Below are 17,170 nucleotides of genomic sequence, written 5' to 3'. Positions count from 1 at the left end.
CCAAGTGAGGTACGTATTGAGGTGTCTACATTTTGGGGTACCTTGTTGCTCCCTCACTGGTTACTTATGAGACCCATTCTTAGAACTGCTACTCCACATTGATGAATGTCATCATCTCAGTTGTCAACAAGATTTTTTGTATAATGTGGCACACTGGCACTGCTGGCCATGAAAAAGGTAAAGTATACAAAGAAAGTGATAGATGGAATACTTGAATTAATCTCTGCCACTGGTTATTACAAAGGACAGCATCCCAATCCATTGTTATTTTGCACACCATGCCACCTCAGTTTGGGCCCAGCCATATGCAAATCAGTCTTGAGCCTGCTCCAATCGGAACAGTCCAGCCAGAACTGCCAAGCCAGGTCCTCCCTGAACTGGAACACAAGCAACCCAGGACCGGTTTCGCCCTAGTTATGGGCTCATCAGCCAGGTGCAGCAAAACCTGTCATGGGTTGCTTGTGTTCTGGTGCGGGAAGGACCTGGCTTTGCATTTAGGGCTGGACTGTTCCCATGAGTCAAGACTGATTTGCATATGACTGGGACCAAACTGAAGTAGCATTGTGAGCAAATTCACAATGGGTTGGAGTACAACCCCAAACTATTGCCAGTTGTTAGACTTATTGCAAGCAGCCTCCCATCACCTTTTGTGTGGTCCATTGAAAAGGGCGCAGCTTTCCTATGTCATGACTGCTCCCAGTTTGTAATCCAACTGGGGTTCCATGTTTGTAAAATCACCCATACCTGCCAATGTGGAAGATGGACACCTTATGCACACACTGAAACAGGTCTGGTTTTAATATGGTAATACAGTTGGAGCACTGTCAAGTTGGATACAAAACTAAAGGCGTATTGTAATAAAGGCTTCCTTGCATTTGATAAAATCCCATTTATGTTTCCATTTGAAATAATGAAGAGGGCTGTGAATTTAATGTAGCTCCTTTTGCAGTTCAATGCAAGCACTCAAATGAAAATGGAAGGTTACATCTAATCATCCAAGAGCATTAGGTGAGAGATGAATACTCTACTAGGCAGAGTAAAGCCGTGGTTGACAAAGTCTCAGGTCAGTGACTGAAAGAGGCTTGTTATGCTGTTATGTTAAAAGAATTTGTATAGCAAACGTACACCAGATGGATTCATGTCGCTTTTAGAGGAGGTGAACTGCCGCTCAGAAGATCAATCATTTGTGGGCCTGAGAGGCTTGTCAAATAAAGCCAGTGGGTGAAAGGGGTGGGCACTAAAGCTGTAGGTCTTTTTGACTACTGGGCTTTCAACTCAGACCTAAAAATGTGTTACAGCTAGCACAAGCGATTGCAACACCCCATCCAAGTTGCTCTGACCAGTTCCGGTGGGTAAATCACATCTGCCACATGCCACAGGCAGCATCAAAGCAGCCATCTTTCTCCATAGTATAATGGTGCTTTAAAAAATACCTCATACCCAGTGCCAAGACACCTGACTGTCACTTTAGAGCAACATGACTTCTGAGCTTGTATGTGCCTGTTTCGTAATGAGGGTGTTATTTAACGTCATGCATCTAGATATTCTTCTGCAATAGTCACACCTCATTTGAATAATTCAGATGTCCTTCCAAGTTCTACAATACAGTCATGGTTGGTAGTGGCATCATGGTCACAACTCAGTGCAGAAAACTCGTACCTCTCACCACTTATTTCTCCAAACTGTACATGCCAACCTTGGTGCAGCCTCAGCCCGTGTGAAGTTACTTGCTAAGGAGAATGCTGGAGTGTGAGGTGTAGGTGTATTGCCCTGGAGTACCATTATGACACCAACCAAAAACATCATGAGCAATGAAAAGGTCACCTTGACAACTGTAAGTTAAAATGGTGCAGATCCATCTTCTGATGTCGCCAGCTAAGTGACGTCCAAACTTCCAACAGCATGGATCCATTCATGAAGCCTCCTGAACTACTTTGCATAGAACTATTCTCCAAAATTATCCATTCTTTCTTGTTCTTCCCATCTCCAGGAACCAACCCCTTCTCCACTTGGAAATCTCTTTCTGAGTCTCCCAACCTTCACTGGGTGTTGTGCCACCTTGTGTTGCTTAATGGGGAGGGCTATGGTCATGGACTCCAGTTGAACATAATGCCAAGGCCAGCAGAGGAGCAGTCTAGCACCCTAGAACCCTGACAACATCACATAGTTGGCTCTTGCTAAATGGATTCAAGACATCTGTTGTTACAGCCACTGTACATATAACAGATGGTGTTTCTCATTTGTATGCCAGCAGTAGTCCGTCCACCTATTATTTAGAGGTTGTTACATCATGATCTGTAGCTTGATTCAGTCTTTGTTGAATAGGTCATATTTGCCGTTCATTTCCAAAAAGTGGTAAGGTGGCATATCCTGGCAAAATACAAGTGGATCTCTTAATATATCCAAACCTTTGATCTGGAGCCGCTATATTGTGATTCTGCCCATTGCCATTTTGCAGGGTCATTCAGTGCCCCCTTCCTTGCTGGATGTGAACATCATACTCACATTCAAAAAGGGCTGTCCTGATGACCTCCCCAATGTTCCACCCTATCAGTCTTATACACTGTACACAGAAAAACAAGGACATTATTTCACCTTATCAAGCAGGCTTTAGAATGAAGATCAGAACTAGGTTTTAATGTTTTACATGATCACTGAAAATGATATTACCTTAAAAGAAAATAATTCCTTTATGTGATCTATGTCAACCTGAAGGCTACATTTATGTATAGAATTATTAAAAACAGGAGGGCAGCCCCTTATTTTTTCTTTTAAGGATGAGTTCTCAAAGGTTGAAATTAATTTAGAAGTTCTTTATGCAATCCAAATTTCTTTATTAGGCAGACACGAGAAATTCCGATGCCAGTATGGAAACCCACAGCACGTCGCACAAGATGGAAGAAATAGAAAATTGATCAGCTGAAAAAATTAAAACGCACAAAGTGAAGTGTGAGATAACTGCCCTGATGAAGTCCCTACATCAGAACAGATCTTCAAAAAATCTCTAAAAACCTGGATCTACGGTCTGTCAGAATCAAAGTGCAAAACTCTGGGCTAACGTCATATAACAACTTGTACTCAGATAAATTATCAGCTATGAGGTCAAAAGCGCCAGGATGCTCCCTGGAGTGACAGAGCGCTATATAAAAACCCCCAAACATCAAACATCTATAAGGGATGAAATGCATTGGCTGGGTCTGCCTAATAAAGATATTTGGATTGAATAAAGAACTTGTACATTCATTTCCACGTTTGAGAACTCATCCTTAAAAGAAAAAATAAGGGGAGAAGTGAAAGAGAGGAATGGAGCTAAGATTTATTACAGCTATAAAATAATCAAGGAACAAGGGAATTGGAATTAAGACATATGTTGCCATCCAGTTTTTGATAATTCTATACATAAAGGTGGAGTTCTGAAATCAGTCAGAACTCAAGGAGTGGGCACAAGATCAAGGGACAAGGTGGGACTTTGTCCAGGGTTCTCCATACATCACTGCTGCTAATTTTTGTGAATAACTGAAGTCAACATTTAGCAACATCTCAAGACATTTTCTTTTTTATTAATAGGAGTCAATCTCTGATTATGCTGCTAAATGTTAAGATCCGATGGGGCAGGATAGTGAGACCAGAAAAGCATTTCCTGTAAAACTGGGTACACATCTCAGATGTAAATTGGCTCAGAGATTATTTACCCTGTATATCAATCATACTGTGCATTATTTGAGAACCGTATTAATGGCACCCCAATGTATAGATGATGAAAAATTGCAACCTTATTAGCGGATGACAATTTATTAGCTTCTCATATCCCTTTACATGATAGTCTGTCTAAAGTTTGCTGTCAGTCTGGTAGGTAATACAAAAAAAGAAGTTGAGGGCATTAAACCTGGGCAAAACAAGTCAATACTAAGCTGCATCATGGCAATTGCCTTCTTCAAAGGGTGATGACATTTATTATCTGGGCATTAGTGTGGGTTCTGATGCATAATGGTACAAACAGATTACTAAAATCAGTGAAGTGGTATTCCAGTGTGTCATTGCAACAGTGTGCTTTACAATAAAAGTGCCCAGAAAAGTACTATGTCTTTCTTTGGTGATCTATTGTTCTGTGGCAAAATCTGAAGCTGAGGAGCCGAAAATATGGTTCTGAGATCTTGTTTTCTTCTAATGTGTCCTCTTTGGTAAAGTCAGAAGACAGTCTCATGAAAGATTTCTTGGGACTATTGCAGAACACACCTACTATTCTAGTTACCTAGGTTTGAGACATATAGCAACAGTAAAACTGTTAAGACCTCTTCTTGATTATGCCCAACTTTGTAGTAGCGAAGAATGGAGTTCATATAGAGAGAATAGAGTTCATATAGAGTAGTACTGAAGGATGTTTTATCCCATAAAGGAGGTGGTAAGCTATGTTGGTTTAAATATGTCCACAATTCCCTTGCTGCTCTTGGCTTTACCAATATTTGGTCTGCGAGAGACAATCAACAGTGATTCAGCTGTGCTTATTAAGTTGGCTCACCGAGAATTGAATGACTCATAGACCTTAAACAAATGAACTTCTATGAATACTACAGGAAGCTTTCCTGGTATTGAAATATGTACCGAAATGTTTACGTTATTTTCAACATATTGAACCTCCCAGTGACCAGGGGCCATATGACCAAAACCTTTCTGAGGTCACAAACGGACTGATTTTCCGAACCTGTTACCGAAACGCAATTTGGGTTTACAAATCGGTATTTGGAAGGGGCGTGTTTAGGGCGTCCCTTCTTAAAATAGATTCGTAGTGGTATGTATGAATGTTTCGTGACCAAATTCTGGTCGCAAAACATGAATTTTTTTGTTGACACCTCAAGGGTAGTTTTAACCATTCGCAAATGGTAAGGGGTCCCCATAGGACCCCTTCCCTTTGGTGAATGTTAATACAAATATATTTTTTAAGCAGGCAGAGGTCCCATGAACCACTGTCTAGTCTTAAAAAAAGAAAGAAACGTAAACGTTTCATTTTTTTCTTTTTTAACACCTACAGTTTTCCTTTAAGGAAAGCGCGCTGCATTTTTTTAAAATTGCTTTTTTCAAAAAGCCCAGCAGGTCACCATTCCTGTGATGGCTACAATTCCTAACAGATCACAAACTGCAACATACCTCAATAATAATCATAAAGAAGATTTCTTAATTTCTTTAATTGTGATTCACAGAAAATCGCAGTTAGGTAATCCCTATTCTTAAAATGTGTATATATGGCGCCAAGAGCCTATATATTAAATTCCGCTTTAGAACTTTAACTTTAGTTTTCTTTATCTCGTCCTCAAGATCTTCACCTGGTCACTCAAAATATAGTTTTTACTGTTTGAGTCCCCTTTATTTGTATTGCCGCACAAGAGGTGGTTGTTGCAGGGACTGTGAAATTAAGGCCTTTTGGGGTGTGAAATCTTAACTGTATCATGTTCAAGTATTCCTATGTAGTAGAATATTAGTGATCGCGTACATAACTCAGAATGTATCAGCAATTAAATCTTCTTGCAACATTGAATATATTTGCTAATTGTCATGTCTTTAGTAGGCCCAGAAACCATACGGCTTAGGGTTGAACCTTTGTACATTTCCTAGCAGCGCATCTTCACTCTCAGACTTGGCAAATAGAAGCAGGATTTCAGGAGAATAATGAAGCCTGTATTGTGCATATGAATTATATCTTCTCCTCCAGGATGTCCAGTACTTCCTCAAGGAGAAGATCCTACCACTTGCTAATCAGATGAGTCTTTGCTGGGAGTAACACATTTCTGTCACATTATTTATTTATATTGACTTCAATAGAAAAAAAATACATATATATATATCAGTCTAATATTTTAATGTATTTTATCTCTAAGCCGGAATTGACTGATTTCTAGCGAGAGCTCTGGTCAGTTGAAGTGACAGTTGTCTTTGATCTTTTGCTTTGCATCCCTGCTGTTTTGTATTAAATGCTAGTTGGACTTCAGGCTTCCCAGTGTGCTCTGTTTTATATTTAACAGGAGCATCTAGCCGCCCTCCAAATATGTAAATCAGATACCCATGTTTTTCTCTTCTCTAGGTCTCATCTGAAAGGGAAATTGTAGAGATACTTGAAATTTCCACTTTGATTGAAATCGGTGATGTGCCATAGGTGGCTGATTAGACAATTTGAACTATTCAATTAACGTAATGCTCCATAGTTCTCATCAGTTTTTTTTAATTAATTAACAGTTCACTATTAGGATGGTGTGGTTTATCATTCATTGAAGGGGAGAATTAAAAAAAATGTATAATCATCTCAATCAGCTTCAATAGTGCCACTCCAGAGTGATCTGTTCGATTGCCTTAAAACTTCTAATGTTCAATATGCAATAATGCTAATGATGCTTGTGCTTTTATACTTATTAAATTTGGGATAAGACAGTAGCATAATTTTAATGTGTCTATGTTTAAATTATTATATTGGCATTTTTTTCTTATGCCTTGCGTTTTGCTTAGTCTGTATGTGAGTTTTATTACTTTTTAGGTCGAGCCTAGAGTCAGCGCACATGCGCCGCTCTTCAAGACTTGTAGTAGATTATGGAATAGAAACTCCACCCACTCTCTGCCCATATTTGTCATTAGCTTGTGTCATTGTCCTTTGTAAATGCTGGCTTCTGATTTGTTAATAGGCTTGTTAGTCCCTCCTGAGTACTGCCTTGTCTTCATTTGTAACCTCTCATGGCGACTAGCCCTTTTACTTTGGTTGTTACATGGATGTCTTTTTAAGTCTGTAAGCACTGTTTTGTTTAATACATTACTATAGGCATGACATGTTTTTCTGCAACATTTAGTGCGCCATGCACACTGTTACTTTCAGAGCAGTCTGCTGTGTGTTCCATTGGACCTACGTGTGCAGCCAGTGGGCGGGGTGGTGGGGTTCATAAACACGTAAGGGAAGAAACCAATGCCACACACAGACACCTCTTCGACTGGAGGTATACTCCGGTAATATTAAAGCTAGTGGCAATTAGCGTGGTATAATTTCGACAGCTGCTGACTTTGGTACTGGCCACTGGGGAACCTGGCTCGCTTCCCAGCGTCAGTTCGCCTTGCTTTCATTTGGGCTAATGAAAACACTTCTCCCCAGTCCTCGCGAAACACAGACCATTTGTGATAGAATCTTTAGCTCATGTAAAGGTAACAATACCCTTTAGAGACATGCGTGCCATATAAAACTGGAGAAAAACAATGAAAACACCCAATGTAACTTAACAGGGAACTGGGAAACTTTAGAGCTCTGTAAAGCAGCAATTTAGATGCATTCTTTGGCTCAGATTTTACTGGGAGTTAAGTTAGCTCATTCACCTGTATTTACTCACTGTCCTCCTTCATGAGAAATCCATGCTCTGTCTCATAAGTACGAGAACTGTGAAGAGAACAAGTTAGTTTCTAGGCACTAACACGAGGCCCGGGTCCACTGTGGGTTTCAGCTTGGTCTTCCTTCCAGGGTTTCTCCCAGAGATGAAACCCACTCTGACTAGGTACTTGCCGGTTAAATACTTGGCCTCTGTTGCAGTTGAGCACGTAAGTATGATGTACCTTATCAATGGCTTCTGGGTGCTAACATTGAGGACACCTTGCACGCTTGAATGAACCAATTGTCGCTTTCTAGAAACTCTTGGCTCCTCCAGGAGCCATGACGCGTAGAGCGCTTTCACCCACTGTGCTCGCGCCAGCAAAGACCTTTGCCACTGAAAACACCCGATCTATAATACAACCGATTTCATCAATGGGCCAGTCAGTGGCTTAGCAATGGTGCTTTAGTCCCACACGCAAGTAAGGAGAATGCCCTTTTGTAATAAAACTCAGCCATACTTTGGTCCGTAGGGCTGCTTGGAGACTTGAGTCCCGTAGCTATTGAACCTGCTGAGCTATTGATAACGACGACCCGCTGTTATGGACACCTATGCTGTGGGATGTGTTTGGGTTGCGCATTGTTCTTATGCGCCTCTTCTGGCTGAGGGGCTGGTGACTGGTGTCCGATTCACTGCAAGTCGGACACCACTACACAAAGGCACAAACTCTCTTATATTGAGATAGAACGTGGGGCCTGCTGTTGTCCATTTTAGGCTACACAGTTAACTAGTGTGTACAACAAGGCTCCTGTGATGAGACACTCAAACTGAGTTTATAATAAATGCACACCTGCACACTGACTGACGTATCAACCGGTTTTCTCTTGAGTAAGGGCGAGGCCAGATGTTTAGGAGATATACAAGTGAATGGAGTTACAAAATATTTTGGATTACATCAGAGCATAGCTTTGTGTCCTCAGCCCGCGCCACGGCTCCACACTCTTTCTCCCCATTCACAGCTGTTTGACTAATGTTCTATTGTGCTCACTGAGATGGAGGGGACCCCTCGGGGTTCCCAGCTTCAGACATTCAGTTTCTGGACTATTAGACGAAGCCTATCCTATGTTTTGGAATTATGGCTGACAAATTCTGAAGAGCAGATCCCTACTGTCCCTAAGCAAATCTTTCCATATGTGTAGTATAGACTATGCTTTTCTTTGTGCCTATAGTCTAATAACTTCACTACTGTCTCTTGGTTTTGCAGCAATCTCTTTAGATTGTCTCTCCTTCGGTGTGCCCTCACAATCACATTTTTAGCTTTGTGCCCCCACATCTGCAGTAGAGTGGATCTCTGAAGATCTCGATTAGACATTAATAGATCTCTTCTCCCTTCATTAGATTACACAGGTGAATATTGTCTCTTCTTAATCTGTTTGGAGTTTTCCTATTTGTCCATCAGTGGTTTAGCCTGGCTTTCAAGGTGGGCAATGAATATGTGCACAACTTTCTCAAATGATGATTGTCAGGGGAGGGGGGAGAAAAATAATGTAATTTTCTTTTCATTGATCATATAACATTTATGAAAAGACTCTTTTTTTGTTACTACTAAAAGGAAAGTGTTAGTAACTATTAACTGAAAGCATGCTTTATCCATTTCCCTCACTTGTATCTTGGAATAACCAATATCACGCGTCTTGTTCTTTTACCATGCATAAAGATTTATTTTCACTCGTGAACAGAAGCCTTGTGTTTCCCCTATGCAAACGTTTGAACCTTTGGTGTCAAACATTTTCTGTGTCAAATTTTGTGTACCCTTTTTTGTTGAGGTAAATTATGAGGACGAACAGAAGCATGTGAGTAACATTTAGTGCACCAGGAAGGACCAAGGGCATTCTTGTGTGTCCCGAGTGATTCACTTTTTCATAATAAGCAGTTTTTCCACAGTGTGACGAGAAACTGTGGATTTGCCCTTTAGTCTGCAAAAAGCTTCCTTTGCCAATGAAGAAGTCGCCGATCTTTTCAATCAAGATTGCAGATATCCTTGGCATTGCAAGCCCAAACAAATGTAGCTCGAGAGGTTAAAACATGGGACTATTAAATTGGAAACTTCTCTGCAGTGCCACACATTCTAGTTGGGTTTCCTTGTTGTTATCTTCCCCTTATGAATTTAAAGTGCTTGTTTAGCACTTTTAATTTTCCCAGGTTTTAATCTAGTTGTTTTATGTAACCATTTTTAAAGGTTAATAGAATTGCTGCAAAGAATGTGTACCACGCAGATCACAGCAGTATATTTTATGTGCATAGCTCTGTGGGTTACTGCTTTTGTCACACAGATCCTTTTGTTACTGTGCAGCTCATAATTTACAATAGTAATCTAGCTAAGAACTGCCATCAAATAGCTGCATGCAAACACTTGTGTATGCAGTCATATATTCAATTCAAACACTTAGGGCAGGATTACCAAACATGCTGACGGGTCTTACTCTTATAGTGTTATAGACTTTCTACAGAATTTCAAGAGTAAGCCAGGGCTTAGCTCAGTATGACTAAACTCTTATAAGGCCCCAAATGCGAGATCTATCGGCTCTGCCAATGCTTGTTGATAATTGGAAGTAAACTAAGGGCCTGGTTTAGAGTTTGGCGAAGGAATACTTCTAGGACAGCGTTCACCTCATGCCTTGTAGCTTACAGCCAGTGCTTAATTTGTAACACAATAAGTGCCGTTGCCTAAGACACAGCTCAAAAGACAGTGGCCAGTGCTATTAAATGTCCCCACACCGAATACCAAGGCTGCGTAGTCCATAATCCACCTCCTGTCTCTTTAATCCACTGACACACGCTCCCTGCCTCTTTAACTCTAACATTAGTCTGATGACCTACCTGGAAGCCAACCATCTGCTCCATGATTCTCAGGCGGGCTTTCGCCCGAAATTGGGGACGGAGGTGGCACTACTGACGGTCACAGAATTAGCCCGCAGGCACATGGATCAAGGCGGCACCACAGCAATTATGCTGTTGGACTTAAGTGCCGCCTTTGATACCGTAAACAGTAACACGCTTATCTCCCGACTAAAACAACTTGGAGTGACAGGAAGCGCCATCCTATGGCTACAGTCTTTTCTGGAAAACCGTACTTTCCAGGTGGTGGAAGGTGATACTCATTCCAAAACTTGGCCTCTTAATCAAGGCGTGCCTCAGGGCTCCTCCCTGAGCCCCACGCTTTTTAATGCTTATATGCAACCATTGGCGGAGGTCGTTCACCCTTTCGGTTTTGAAATTGTGACCTACGCTGATGACACTCAGCTTGTGCTGGCTTTGAATCAGCCAGGTCACACCCCGTCTAACTTGAACAGTTGCCTAGTAGCAGTTTCAGAATGGATGGCCTCGTCCCATTTAAAACTTAATGGGGACAAAACTGAACTGATGTTCCTGGGGAATACAGCTGACCCCAGATCACCTTTACAATGGCCACCGTGTATGGGTCCTCCCCCAGAACCAAAAAAGCAAATTAAAAGTTTGGGCATGTGGCTGGACAATGTTCTCACCTTCAACCAGCAAGCCACAGTACTCTCCGCCACCTGCTTTGGGCTGATGCGCATGCTGCGGAAAATTCTACCACTCCTCCCTTTTCAAGCTCGCAGGATAATGGTCCAGGCCATCATCCTGTCCCGCCTCGATTACGGGAATGCCCTATATCTGGGTGCACCGACCAGCACTCTTAAGAAGCTGCAGGTCACCCAGAACGCAGCAGCACGACTATTGCTAGGCCTGCCACGTAGCCACTCAGGTACTGATGCCCTAAGGAAATTACACTGGCTGCCCATCCAAGCCAGAGTAAAATTCAAGGCGATGTGCATAATGCATAAGGCCATGTGGAAAAACGCCCCAGCAATGATCTGTTCCTTAGCCACACCCTACCAGCCGCAAAGATCACTGCGTTCAAGCACGGCCTTTTTAGCAACAACACGCAAAATCAGACGAGCTAGGTGGGGCGGACGCTCCTTCTCCCTGAATGCGGCTGTGACTTGGAACTCTTTACCCCCCTTGATTCGGAACGAGTCCAATCTCTTAAAATTCTGTAAAACCCTCAAAACCTTTTTTTTTCTGAATAAACAGCAGACCCCCAGAAGTAAGCAATTATAGCGCTACGAGGCCTTCGGGTAGTAATGCGCTTTACAAAACCCTTTTTCATTTCATTTCATTTCATTTCTGCTGGATCCTGCTTTCTGCCTTGTTGGTGGTTTTTCCATCTTCTATTCATTCTTCTTTCCTGTTTATGTGTTTTCCCCTCTTATTAACTCAAGGAATGCTTCATCCTCCTAGACCTCCCGGCCGCCTTCGACACAGTCTGCCACCACACCCTACGCACACGCCTCCACGACGCAGGGATCTGTGACAAAACCCTGAACTGGATCACCTCCTTCCTCACTGGCAGAACCCAGAGACTCCGTCTCCCCCCATTCAGATCCGAAGCCACCACGATCACCTTCAGTGTACCTAGGCTGTCCTGTTTTCAGTTTCTATTTTTGGTAAATTGTGGTTTTTTTTCCCAGTGTTTTCAATATCTTGAAAAACAGTTGTTATCAGTGGTTACACATTTTCACGCCACTAAAAACAACAGAAAAAGTGTTTTTCCGGTGTTTATGGAACGTTTTGATTTTTATTATTGCTTGCTTTCTACACTGAAAGAACATGGCATATAGACAGTGTACGTATAGTGTATATGAGGTCCAAACAGATTTTTGCAAATTATTGTAGTACACCATACAATACTTCTTCAGTGAGTCTTTGGTCATGCGCGCTCGTGCTTTCCTTCCCATTGAAACTTCTGTGAAAAGGCCCTCTCAGCATTCATAGCCCCTTGGGCTGAGAACCGTCAGCTAAGGGACACAGTTGGGATGACTTCTTCTTTGATGCCACATAAAGCACAAAATGAGAAATATTTGCGTTTTAGTTAGTAAATGTGATGACACATATTAGGAAAGATTTTTATGAAATTAGCCATTTTACCTATCAGTGAAAGAATCAAATGCAGCCAAAATATCAAATGTGAGTTTGATATGTCCTGATTCTCTACAGTTTATAAAATAATGAAACTAAACCTAAAACGTGACATCTTTAGACCAGAGGCCATAAAACTGAAAAAAGTAAAAGGAAGAAGAAACAATATTTTAGTGGCATCCCTAAAGAACAAAACTCAAGCAGAATAATGTTAGCCAGTCTTTCTTACTGCTAGCTTGGATAACAAAGTTACATTTTATTGACCCCTTGAGTAAGAACAAAATGACTCTTTCACTTTCTTTTTCCTTTCTTTGAATGGCATTTAATTTGTGGTTGTGCAGGTGTTTTTTCAGTGTTTATATGTTTTCACCGGTGAGGGCTATTTTTCTTTCAGTGGGGTTTTATCAGTTATTATAGGTTTAAACCTAAAACCCCACAGCCTAAGTGTACCCCAAGGATCATCCCTCAGCCCGACCCTTCTCAACATCTACATGGCACCGCTCACCAATGGCGTCCGAGCACACCACCTCAACATCATCTCGTACGCCAACAACTCCCAGCTAATCCTCTCCCACACCAAGGAGACTGCCACCGCCAAATCCAACCTCCACGAGGGAATGAAGGCCTTCGCAGAGTGGATGAAGACCAGCCGTCTTAAGCTGAACTCTGACAAGACGGATGTCCTTGTCTTCACCCCCTCCGCATGAGACGACTCCTGCTGGCTGGCCGCGTTGGGAGCTGCCCTGACACCCACCAACCACGCGCGCAACCTGGGTTTCATCCTGGACTCAATGCTCTCTATGACCCAGCAATTCAACGCTGTCTCCTCCTCCTGTTTCAACATCCTCTGCATGCTCCGCAAGATCTACAGATGGATTCCCACCCACACCAGGAGGACGGCCACCCAAGCCCTCGTCAGCAGCAGGCTGGACTACGGCAACGCCCTTTACGCGGGAACCACGGCTATACTCCAGAAAAGACTCCAATGCATACAAAACGCCTCTGCACACCTCATCTTCGGAATCCCCCACCACAGCCACATCACCGTCCACCTGAGAGACCTGCACTGGCTCCCGATCAACAAGGGGATCACCTTCAAGCTCCTCACCCACGCCCACAAAGCACTCCACAATGCCGAACTGGCATACCTCAACGAACGACTCACCTTCTACACCCCGAACCGCCAGCTTCGCTCCGCAGACCTCGCCCTCACCACCATCCCAATCTTCCACCGAACGACCTCCGGCGGCAGATCGCTATCCCACCTTGCTGTCAAGACCTGGAACACCCTCACCATCCACCTGCGACAGACAAAGGACCTGCCGACCTTAAGGAAACTCCTCAAGACCTGGCTGTTCGATCAGTAGCTGACTCACCCCTACCCCTCCTCGAGCGCCTTGAGACCCTCACGGGTGAGTAGCGCGCTCTATAAATGTTCTGATTGATTGATTTTTTGATAAGGAAGAATAAGTGCAATTGGGCTACACCGGCCCCACATATGAGTGCTGGTGGCACTTGTAATAAAGCGGATGCGATATCTGCCAGTTTTGTGATGAACGACCTGTCAGCTAAACTTTATATCAGACCTTCAGTTTGATTGATTGATTGTCTCTTGTCTCCGACTTAACCTCTCAAGCGCCTTCTGTTTGTTAGAGCGAGACAAGGTTAAATTAAAGGACCGGAAGTACAGGGAGTACACTGGGATCTTAGAATCCTGCTTCATTTTTGTTCTCGACTCTGTCTTCTTGACCCTTGAGATCTCTGGTGGCAAGGATTGTGACCGGGCACCATGAACAAGCCAAGAGTATGATCTGTGTTACCCTTAACTGGCCCCCTATGACGTGTTGTATGCACAGGACACAAACCCATAGCCAGTCAATAATCGGAATACAGCCTTCAAGTTTTGCACCAGTTGTAGATTGTGTGCAAATTGAAGGCCACATTTTAAAGTCTTTCAAGATATCTCTGTCTTTGATCCTATTGTATTGTAACATATCGCGCTTCAGACCCCTGACAAAGCCACAAAGTGCTCCTCTGCTGTGGTCCTTACATTGCGAACCATTGTCACAGTGCTTAGAAGCAATAGCGTCTGTATCGGACTATGGAAAGAGCTAGCATACTGCCTGTTGGACCTTAGAAATAATTTCCAAGCTGATATCTTTCACGACTTTCTAACGTTTTTTGCAGCCGGCTCTCTCCTGGCTCGAATTCAGAATAAGCTCGAAAAGGAATTTCGATTGGGCTAACCCCTTCCCTATTTCAGGTTGCCGTGGCAGAAGTCTCCTAGACAACAGAGGGGCCCTTTGGCACGCGGAGCACATTCTCACCTACTTTGTGACCTGCGTGCAGCTGACATTATTTCGCCACTTTTCCATCCTTGACTTTGTAATCTTTAAATTCGCTTGAGGGCGCGGGCCAAAAAGTCAGGCTACCATTCTTCCTCTTATTGCAGCCTTACTTTGTTAATAAAGGAAACTGCAGCCGGAATATAAATCTAACCTTTATTAAAAGTTTGGAAAGTAATGAAAATCCCCCAATTTCCGAGTAGGGACCACGGGTGGCATTTCCTCCTCAATACTGTTCTTATGGTGGAGGACATTCAGCCGGCGAGTCCTACCCGCCAGGTAGCGTTTTCTGCAGAAATTAGGGGGCTTTCAATTCACACCATAAGAGGTTCTATATGTTTCTTGTGTTCTAATGTAAACTGAAGTCCAGTTAAAATGTCATCGGCAGATCTCTGGTCTCTCAATTCTTTGGCCCCTCTGAAGGAGTTTATAAGACCCATCTGAATGGGGGTGGTATTTTGTTACGTTCGAGGCCTCCAGGTAGCCTGGGGTCTGGGCTGGCATTAAATCGGATTGACCAGGACAACGCCCTAGGTGGAAAGAAATGTAGGTGTTTGTTTTGGTGGGGAGGGAGGGGGGTGTTGAGATGTGGTGGCAGGTGGTGTGAGGAAGATGGGAGGAGGGCAGGGGGCTGATGGGGTACTAACAATTACGCTGAGGTACATTAAGGGCTGATTACAAAGTCTTTAAACCCTTCTATGCTGATGACGAGCTCAGCTCGTCATCAGCGTTACCTGCCATACGCGGATGACGAGCTGAGCTCGTCATGTATCGCGGTAATTTAAAAAATGCCGCACACAGCAGGAAAAGCCGCCGCACGCATGCGGTTAAAGAGACCTGATTGAGACCAAGGAGGATGGACGAGCTTCTGTTTGAATGACATTAAGTCAGGCACCTGCAGCGTCCCTCGAAATATTGAGGCCCAGGTCTGGGCCCAGCTCGGCCATGTCCACGGCTGGCACTGCCTGGTGTGTACCCCTGGTAAATGGACTCCAGTGGTGTTTCGAAGGTAAAGGCACTGTCAAAGTCTGCTTAGGATGAACCATAGCTGACCGAGGTGGAAACTTTAAGGGCTGGGTGTTTCCGAACCAGTCTTGCATTTGGCATCTGGCAATTTGGGGCACACTCATGCTCAGTAGCTAGCCAGTATGTCATGGGTCTTCCTGCAAGGATGGAACTGTCCTCCCTGCCGTTCGAATGATAAAATCCAGCAACAATCAGGGTTCTGTGTGTCTCTCAGGCCTCTAGGCCTTGGTGCCACTACACCAATGGAAAGCTATGCATGTGCTACCGCTGACCAGCAATGTATTCTCTAGACTGGCGCAGGCCCCTGCAGGAAGGGCTTAATTTCAAAACGCTTGTAGCATGTTTCTGATAGTATTTGAGGCGCCAGGAGAGTATGGCACGCTGAGCATACTGGGACAGGTTTCAAGCAGCACAGGTTTGCCCCTGGCCCAGGCTCCACTGGCAGACGTCACTATACTAAATATTAAATCAGGCATAGTATTATTTATTGACTGCAGCATTATACTACACAAATATTACAAGTATGTACATGCAAATAAACCTCAGACTAATACGGCTGATAGACAGTTCTCGCCATTTGCATTATGTGCTTAACAACTCAAGAATGAAGTGTGGTAAATTTTGATGGACCTATATTGGTGGGCCCTCCATTATTCTACAATGTGAGCTTCATATTTCTGGGGAATATTTATCTGAGAGTTGCTACATCATCTTCTACACTAACAATACCCAGCTCATCCTCTCACTTTCAGTGGACCCCACCTCGACAAAGACCAGCTTCCACAACTGTATTAAGAACGTCTCAGTCTGGATGAAGAACAGCTGCCTGAAGCTCAACACGGACAAAACTGAAGCGCTGATCTTCAGCAGACACACCTCCCTCTGGAATGACTCCTAGTGGCCATTGGCACTCAGTCCCATCCCCAACTCTAAAGACCATACCCGCAACCTCTGCATCATCTTGGACGTCTGACACTCAATGAAATGTCAGGTCAATGCCATCTTCTCAGCCTGCTTCCACACTCTCCGCATACTGCACGAGGTCTTCAAGTGGCTCCCAGTCAGCACAAGGTAAACAGTGATGCAGGCCCTCAACACAAGCCAGCTGGACTACATCAACATACTCTATGCAGGGACCTCCACCAAACTCATGAAAAGATTCCAAGTGACCCAGAACACAGCAGCCAGAATGAGCTTCAACCTGCCGAAGAGAACCCACATCACCCAGCACCTCAAAGATCTCCACTGGCTCCCCATCCAGAAAAGATGCCAATTCAAGCTTCTGACCCACGTCTACAAAGCACTCCACGACCAAGGACCCACCTACATGAACAACAGCCTGAATTTCCACCGACCTCCCAGAAACCTCTGCTCCGCTCACCTCACCCTTGCACAGATACCAGGCATCCGTCACTGCCGCTCTGGAGGATGTTCCTTCTCCCACCTCGCCACCAAGTCCTAGAA

Source organism: Lissotriton helveticus, chromosome 7 (genome assembly GCF_964261635.1).
Source record: "Lissotriton helveticus chromosome 7, aLisHel1.1, whole genome shotgun sequence".
Lineage (NCBI taxonomy): Eukaryota > Metazoa > Chordata > Amphibia > Caudata > Salamandridae > Lissotriton > Lissotriton helveticus.
Note: the sequence above shows the minus strand (reverse complement) of the source record.